The sequence below is a fragment of the Bison bison genome, unplaced genomic scaffold (genome assembly GCF_000754665.1).
Source record: "Bison bison bison isolate TAMUID 2011002044 unplaced genomic scaffold, Bison_UMD1.0 scf7180017864090, whole genome shotgun sequence".
NCBI lineage: Eukaryota > Metazoa > Chordata > Mammalia > Artiodactyla > Bovidae > Bison > Bison bison.
This window is the reverse complement of record NW_011494662.1, coordinates 457510-466809: the sequence shown is the minus strand read 5'-3', so window position 1 is coordinate 466809 and position 9300 is coordinate 457510.

The window sequence follows — 9300 nt, the reverse complement described above, 5'->3', positions numbered from 1 at the left end:
TGGCTCCAGGCCTTCTCCTACTCCACACAACCTGAACTGACATCCTGCCCTTCCCTCCCCGGCAGCCCTGCATCTCTCAGTGAAGGTCAACACAATGTCCCAGCTGCTCAGGAAAGAATCTCTGAAAACATTCTTGACCCCTATCTTCCTGTCACTCCTCACATCTGGTGCAACTGCAAATGCTGCTGGCTCCACCTTGAAGATGGAGCTGGCCATTTCCTTGGTGGTCCAGTGGTTAGGAGTCTGCCTGCCAAGCAGGGGACATGGATTTGATCCCTGGTCTGGGAACTAAGATCCCACATGCCACGGGGCAACTAAGCCCATGTACTACAACTACTGAGCTCGTGCGCAACACCTCCTGAAGCCCGTGTGCTCCAGAGCCCATCCTCTGCAACAAGAGAAGCCACCACAATGAGAAGCCCAAGCACAACAACTAGGGAGCGGCCCCTGCTTGTCCCAGCTTGCCCTTGCTCACCTCAACCAGAGAAAGCCCACATGCAGCAATGGAGACTCAGCGCAGCCAAAAAAAAGAAGGATTCGGCATTGGGCCCCCTCCTGCCAGCCCCGTGACCATTATCTGGAAGGCTAGTTACCCCTCCCCTGCTAGACAGGCTCGCTTTTCTTGCCCTGGCCCATGCCCTCCCCCATGGGATCAACACCTGGCCAACACCTGGGAAGACAGCATTCCGGGAACTCTTGCCTCTTGCAGAATGAGCCTACACTCTAACAATGGACACCTTCTCTCCCCGTCGACCCTTGAACCCTGGCCCCTCCTTCTCCAGTCCTGGGTCACCTTTCTGGAATAACACATGTTCCTCAGGCCCTTTGCACCTCCTCCTGCTCTCACAGCCTGCACCACTCTCCCTTCACCACCAGAGACCCCAGAGCATCTCTCTCTCACAGCTTTCCATCTTTTCTCAAAATTTACCTCCTGGCCACCCCACCTAAAAGGTCCCATGGCCCACATTTCCCACTGCCTTTCCTTGCTTGGTCTTTCTCCTGACACTTGCCATCACATACTGTGAGTTTTCCTTGTTTCTTGTGTACTCTTTGTCCCTCTCTTCTCAAAGTCCAGTGAGAGTGGGAAGCTATGTTCATTCAGCATCATCTGCAGGTGGTACCTGCCTGGAGGAAGTGGGCTTTGGGTACAGAGTCGACGTTTCAGGCACAGAAGGAGCAGATGGAACACCTACAATCGTGTTTCACACACAGTAACCACTCCATAAAAAATGTATTTGGGGAACATTTCAGTTCATGAAGGAGAAGTAGAAGAACACATCAGTGAACTCATGACCACGAGGAGATAATGTTCAGGAAACAGCCCAACCCACCATGAGTGCTCCAAGCAATGGGTATTCCTTCAGCATTTCCCTTGGTCACCTGAGCTTGACCTTGAGTGTGTTGACCTTGACCTGAGCCGGGACTGCTGTTTGCACTGGGGCTGCTGCAGGAGCCATTGTGGGCACTGCCGCCAGTAGCACCAACAGCTTCCTGGCTATTGCTTTCAGAGTCTGGATAGTCTCAGCAATCCCTCAGGAGGTGACCATTTCAGGGGCAATTCCTAGCACACACTGGCACATGTTCCTCAACCCTGCAGTCAGAATGGGTTTGGAGGGAGAGGCGTGTGGAGACTGACACTCTCTGGACACCACTGGGAAGAATGCACAAGGCAGGTGCCAGGCATCACTTGACATCAGCCCCTTCTTTCTTGAACCTAGCCCTCCACTCACCCAGGGGCAGGGCTTCCATCAAGTCCATGTCCTCCCAAGGTGACATGTGCCCTTTCTCCCTCTACCAGAGCATCTCTGCTGCCATCCCATGAGGGTGCTGAGCTCCACCTTCCCAGGGTGGGGGATGGCCCCTTCTGTGCCCACCAGCCAGCCGGCCCTCCTCCCCACTGGCGGTCACCACCTCCAGGTTTCACCTGTCCTGTGACATCACCTACTCACCCAGTGTTCTGCTCAGCAGACTGAGTTCTGAGAGCAGACCATGCTAATTCATGTCCCGCATCTTACCTAGGGAATAAGGGAAGGGGAAATAAAATTCATTCTTTTAGAGCAATGAGAGCATTAGTTATGTGTCTGCTAAAGTGATGTGGTAGCAGGAGGAAGGGATATAGAAGTACCTTATGGGCTCCTTAGAGGAAACCACCCGCTCCTTCAGTAATACGGTAGACCTGTTTGGTATGGCTGTGTGTGACCATTTCACTCTTCTCTGCATGTGAAGACTCAGAAGCCCAGGGACCTGAGGCACTAGGTCAGGCTTCAGCCTCCTTGCCTGGGAAGGAATGGAGGCCCAGGGCCATCCCGGGTGTCAGTGGAGGACACAGGCCATGAGAGAAGTGAGGTTGGAAATGCACTGCTATTCATTTGGTCCCCTACACAAACCTGTGAGTGACCCAACGGGGGGAATTGTGTATGCGTGCATGCATGTGTGTACGTGTGTGTTGTGTGGGTATGTGTTGCATAATGTGCTCACACACATACCCATGCATGTTTTGAGAATAGAAAGAAAAGCAAAGCAGAATTCTCTTGAGGAAGTCAGTGTCACTCACAGGAGAGGGACATCAGTGCCATGCGAGGAGCAGGCTCTGTTTGCAGGGCTCACCAGCTTTCTGGGTGACCCACCAAGGATGCCTCTTTATGCCCCGCCCACAAAAAGGGAGGTAACGTGTCTTCTTTAGGTTTAGGCTTCCCTGCAGCCCTAGTTCAGTTTTCTTTGATTGTTATTTTTCACTGGTTTCAATGCCAAAAATAAGATGGGGGTGCAGACACACCTTTTTTCCAAGAAGCCTTGAGCAGGACCACAAAAATAGAAGACCCCTCTATTGGTTGAGGGTGGTTGATTGGAACGGTCTGGAAATGACTTAGCTCTCGGAGGTGTTAGAGAATACCAAAGCACATCACTAGAGTACAAGCTCATATGAATTCTTTTTGAATAAAGAAAATGGAAATGGAATATTTGGGGAAGGGCAAAATAATTACAAGTAACATGTGTTTGTACTGTTTATAATGGTGATGCACCATTTTGCCATTTAATTAAAACCTTGTGAGTTTGGTGCAATAGCTGCCTGAGGAAACTGCCTACCCTTCACACCCTGCATGGCCTCCTCCAGCCCCCTCTGGCGTTATCTGAAATGGGAGATCCTGCCACAGGTGGCTGCCAGGCTACGAAGCCACCAACCTCCTCTGCTGGCTGAGGGGCTCTGGCCTCACTGCCAGATTAAGGACATGTTCTGTAGGTGACAACCTGGGTGGCAGGGCTGAGCAGAAGTCCTGAGAAGACCCAGCATGCCCTGCCCTGGCCCAGGTGACTCTCTGCTCTCAGCTGAGGAGTGGGACAGAGCAGGGGGCTTCTAGAATCTACTGACACCCATACACAACCTCAGACGCTCTGACTTAACTGGCAGCCAGGCCTGCGCTTCCACACCTCAGGACGTGAGCTTCCGTCCTTCTGAGCCTTCTTGAGTGGTGCAGTTCTGCAGAGAGAAGCTCCATTTGTCCTCCTCAGAGCTGGGCTGGGGGAGGGTGGGCCTGGCCAGGACATTTCCATCCTCTGCCTCTTGTCCCCCAGCCTCTCTGTCCCCAAGGCCTGTGCTATGCCTGGTCTCTGAGCCCTTGCATCACCTCAGGGCCCCCTTGGGGCCAACCTTGCATGCAGACCTTTCATTTTTGTCTCCCAGAAATGATCCTCCCACCTCCAGGCCCCTCAGATCCTGCCAGGCGACTTGGGCTGAAACTGCCTTCTCTGTTATGCTTTGAACTCTGTTCCTCCTAAATTCCTGTGTTGAAGCCTTCACCCAGTACCTCAGAATGTGACCTTATTTGGTGTCTTAGTCCGTTTCAGCTGCTATCACAAAATGCCACAGATTGGCTGGTTTATAAACAACAGAAATTTATTTCTCACTGCTCTAGAGGCTGGGAGTCTGTGATGAGCCTCCGAAACAGTGACATTCTGGTGCCGGCCTCCTCCTGGGTCACAGCCAGCACCTTCCCGCTGCGTCCTCACACAGTAGGGGTGTCTGTGAGGTCTCTTTTATAAGAGCAGCAGTCCCGTCAAGGGGTTGGGGCTGTCATTGTCTAAGCACCTCCTAACAGCCCTGCTCCTAGAACCATACCTTAGGGGCTTAGGATTTCAACGTACGAGTTTGGGCAGACACAAACATCCAGGCCATAGCATGTGAAGACAGGGTCTTTACAGAGGCAACCAAGTTAAAAACAGGGTTATTAGGGGCAGTCCTACTGCAACATGTCTGGGAAATTTGGAGACAGACACACACAGGCAGGATTCCATGTGAGGATGAAGACGGCCATCTACAAGCCAAGAAGAGGCCTGGGACAGCTGCTCCCATACAGCCTTGGAGTGACAACCTGGCTGACACCTTGATCTTGAACTTGCAACCTCCAGATCTGGGAGCAGATCTCTGCTGTTTGAGCTGCCTGGTCTGTGGTGCTCAGATGGCCCTTGAGGAGTAACACTGCTCCCATGAGGCTGGGTCCCAGCACAGAAAGTGGATGCAGTGACGGCTGCTGGACATGGGGTGTTCTGGGGTCCCCTCCCTCCTTGCTATCAGTACAAAAGGTACTGGTTGGTTCCCCCTGACTTGGTTCCCCAGCCTCATGATCACTGCCACCACTGTGCTCCCCCCTACTGCTGAACTGCTGCTGCCTCAAGAGCCCCTTTCTGCTGTATGGACTGTAGATTGGATGTTAGCTTGTTCACCAGCAAAGAGGCAGGGGTTACAAAAATGAAGGTCTTGTCCCTGGCCATCTGGAAGCTCACTAGGGACCCATCAGGGTGCTCTGTATACCAGGCTGGTGCTGTGAGAGCTCAGGGCCATGGGAGTACAAAGAAGCAAAGTCTAGCCAAAGCTGGGGCTTCTGAATACTTGGAAGTTTGTTAAGCGTTAGCCTGATGGGAAAGATCGGAGAGGTCATCTAAAGACACCTGCTGGACTGGGACTACAGGCTGGCTACAGCATCACAGGTAAGAGAAGTCAGAACTGGGACCAGACCAGGGTCCCAGCCTCAAGCCCCGCATGCACCCTGGAAGCCCCCACCGAGTGGTTGAGACCAGCATCCCCCTCTAGTGCTCAGCCCGGTGGTCGAGACCAGCATCCCCCTCTAGTGCTCAGCCCGGTGGCCCCCAGGTGCACAGAGCGCAGCCTCCTCCCCATCCTCACACCACTCACACCAACCAGAAGTGTTCACAAACACAGAGCCAGGGCAGGTTTTCCTGGTGGCTCAGCAGTAGAGAATCAGCCTGCAATGAAGAAGAGGCAGGAGACGTGGGTTCAGTCCCTGGATGGGGAAGATCCCCTGGAGGAGGGCATGGCAACCCTCTCCAGAATTGTTGCCTGGAGAATCCTGTGGACAGAGGAGCCTGGCAGGCTACAGTCCACTGGGTCACAAACAGCTGGACACAACTGAAACAGCGGAGCACACACGCATAGCCAGGGCGTCACAAACTTGTCCTCCCTGTGGGCAAAGGAAGACACACAACCAGCGCCTTTGAGAGGCTCTGCGTCAGAAACAGTCTCTAGCAGCTGTGAGCCACCCGCAGTCCTGAAGCTGAGTCATGATGCTTCCTGCAAGGTTCTACAGGCCCCCAGGGCTCCTGCGGGGAAAATGACGACACCTGCCCTAACAGCAGAGAGTGAGAACCTCCCTCCCATCTGGACGCAGCAGACAGTCCCAGGACGCTTCAGACACATCCCCCGCCTCTGCCTCTTCTACTCCTCCTAGGGCCTCACAAAGACGCGATGCCTGATGACAAGCGGGCACTCGGAGGGCAGAGACATGATGTCTGGTGATGTCTTCTTTCCTTTGTGCACAGGATCAAAAAGCTGTCATTAATCCCCGACAGTCCAAGGCCATTGTAACTGAAAAGTACCCTGGACCTGAACTGTAGCTGCAAAGTAAACCCACCTGCTAGCTTCCTCCTTGAAACAAATTTGTCAGCCTAGACTCTGATGTTAGTAACCTATAAGCCATTTTCCTGTTTTCCTAAGTGCCTGAAGAAGCCCTTAAACTGGACTGATCAAAAGAGAAAAAGGAGACAGAGGCAGTCAGGCCCTGCCAGGCTCTGCAACCCCAGGCCTCCCTATCGCCTACGACTGTCTAGAGCTTCCCATGTGGAGACTTAAAGACCAGGAGTTTTCCTGCCTGGGGAGCTAGCCCACACCCATAGAGGGTCAGCGCTGCCCCTACCCTGGGCCCTGGCACCTTCCTTTGCTCCTACACCCTCACTCCCCTTGATGTTTACATGTGTCTGTCCAGCTCCACCACAGGACCACAAGCTCATTGAGGACAGACTGTGTCTTGTTTGGATTAATCTCCCAAAGAGAGTGCTCAGCCAGGCTTGCTGAGGTGCACGGACACTCCTGCATTGCCCACAAAGCCTGGCACCATTTGGTACAAACTCACCCTTCAGCCTGTCTCTCACTCCCTTCCCCTGCACAAACCCTCCAGCCTGCCAAGCTGAGCAACTTTGGTACTTGGTTCTCCTTGAGCAGCCCCTCAAAATTTCCCCTCTGCCCTTATTCACTCCTGTTCCTGCTCCCTGGGGCTCAGAGCCAAGCTTGCATAGCGCACCAGGCATCCACCACCAGGCCCTGTGTCCCCCAGATGTGGGATGTGGTGTGAGTGGCAGGGTCTCTGAGACACCCTCCCATTTGCCTGGCACTCGGGGTCATTCGCTCCCTTTCTATGTAGTCATTGTTTTCCCAGCTGGGGGCCAGGTCTTTTCTGCCCGTCGCCCGCCACCACCATATCCTTTGTAACGTAATCCCTTCATCCATGTGCCACAAATTTCAGGCTGCCTAAGATGGTCCAGGGAGCACGGGAGAAACAAGTTCTGTGTCAGCAATTCCAGGTAGGGCCCAGGAATCCGAACTCCTTCTGGTATTTCTTCTCCTGCAAATAGCCCAATGCCTTGCTTTGAAAAATAGCTCACCAGTGTTCAATACATATTTGCAATATACAGATTTGCAGGACCACACCCTGTGATCCCTTCCTGGTGTGGCATGCCTGCCCCAATGCCCTTTCTCCACTTTTCAGTCTGGTCCTTGGGTTCTGTTTCCAGGCAGATGTAGTGAAAGCAGATAAGAAGCAGGTACCCACAGAGCCTCCTAAGCCAGTGAGGGGGAGCACAGGCTGGGTCCCAGCCCCCTAAGCACAGCTGTCTCCATGCTGAGTGGGCAGGCCCATAGCTGGAGGGCACCCCTCAAGCTCCATCCTTGGCATAACTGTTCAGCATCTTCTCCTGGGCTCCCAGTTCTCTTTCTCTGCTTTTTCACAGGCTCCTGCTGTTTAGCCTCCAAATATGCTCACATTACTCCAGCCTTTGCCTTCAACTTCCGCCTACCAGATCACCGGTTCTCACTGTTCCTTCATCCCCAGTTGGTGGACTCTGAAGATACATTCTCAGAGCTTGCCTGCGGGTAGTCACCCCGATGGGCAGGTGGGCTCTGAGCAGGTACAGAAGCACCCAGGCTAAGGACAGTGGTTACATGGTGGCCCTCGAAGGGGAACATCAGGCCGATGACAAGGGAAACGTCACACATTAGGACAATTTCCTACAAGTGGCCATGTCTCTTTATAGTTTGCATGTTGACATTATAAGGGCACTAGGTACTCATGAGTTGCAGGCCAAGAGATCCACCGTCCTGTCCTCTGTCCTCACCCTGGGGGGTCATCACCAGGGCCTACCCTCCTAGAAGCTCCCCACTTCCTTCAGCATCACCTCCTCTTGAACTTATGGGTTAAGAATGTCCTAGTCCCACAATGACAATTTCCCCACCCCGACGATTTCCCCACCCTTCTAGTTTCTTTCCTTTTGCTCCATCAGTGTCAGTGATGCTCAGGGCCTGACCTCAGCCTTCCTCTCCTCTCTCCAGGCTCACGGTCTCTGGGTCATTCCATCCCACCCTGTGGCCTCCCATGGGTCCACGTATCTGAAATGCACCCTGCTCTCATTAAGTAAAATCATCACTCCTTGCATTTATGAAGGTGAGAGTTACTATGAAAATCTCAGAAAATAATTTTAGAAACATGGAATATCAGAGTTGGAATCCACCTAGAGATGATCTGGTGAGAGGCACTCCTATTAAAGATAATAACAAAGACAACAATAATGTTCATGCACAGAACATTCCTTGCACAGATTTCAGCCCCCAGGTATGTAAAATCATTTAATCTTCACATCAATCCTCTTAAGGTAGAGTATTATTACCTTATTTTACAGATAAAGACACTGAGGCCTAGAGACATTTAAAGGATAAGCCCAGGTCTCTCAAACACTGCAGAGCAGAGCCAGGGGAGAGTAAAGCCTTGCTTTGGATTGTAAGAGGTCCAAGGTCAGACTCTAAGTGACCACTTAGCCTGAGCAAGACTCCTGGCCTTGGGTAACAGGTCCCTTCTCAGTCCACCCCCACCCCCACCCCTTTAGCCCTACTTGCCTCTCCAGGCTGCATCCACCTGTGTCCTCTATAAGTTTTCCATGTATCCATGTCTCTCCTGACCACAGGGCTTTTCACATGTCATTCTCTACCTGGAACATTCTTCCCCACCCTCTTTCCTCCAGGATCATTCCTCCTTCTGCGCTCTGCTGAGTATCCTGTGCAGGGGAGCCTCCCTGTTCCCCACTCCCTCCCCAGCCTGAGCAACTGTCCCTCATATGCCCTTACATTAGCAGCTACAGTGCATAAGAGTTTCTTAGCGGGCATGCTAATATGAACGCCATCATTCCATGGTAAAGAGCATGCTGTGCTCTAAAAACCTGCGACTGACAAGGACGGTATCTCAGAGGGGCCCATGGCTGGTTCCCAGACCCTGTTAATAACCACCGTACAGAACGGGTGCTGACTGAGCTAGGGAGACTGCTGACTGTAAATTGTGTTTATAGGCACATCCACAGATAGATATGTACAAACGCATAAAATCTTTATTTTCAATAGCATAAATTCTAGTCCTGCCTAGAATGTAAATGAACTTCCCTGGTGATTCAGTGTCCTTTGCAGAGAGTTTCCAAGGCAGACTCTCTGCAGTGTCATCTCTGAAGCTATTTATAGGGCTTTGGCACGTGGCTTGCGCTGACTGATAGGGCAGGCCCAGTGACACTAGGAGTGTGGCTGCTGGCCTCCTAAATCACTCCTCTCATAGGTCCCTTCTCATTCCCAGCCTGGATCACAGAGGACAGAACAACTGCTTCTCACTGGTGTGGGGCAGACCTGCCAGGCTGCTCAGGCCCTGAGATGGAGAGATGCTCAGGCACTGGGAGGGGGAGATGCTCAGGCCCTTG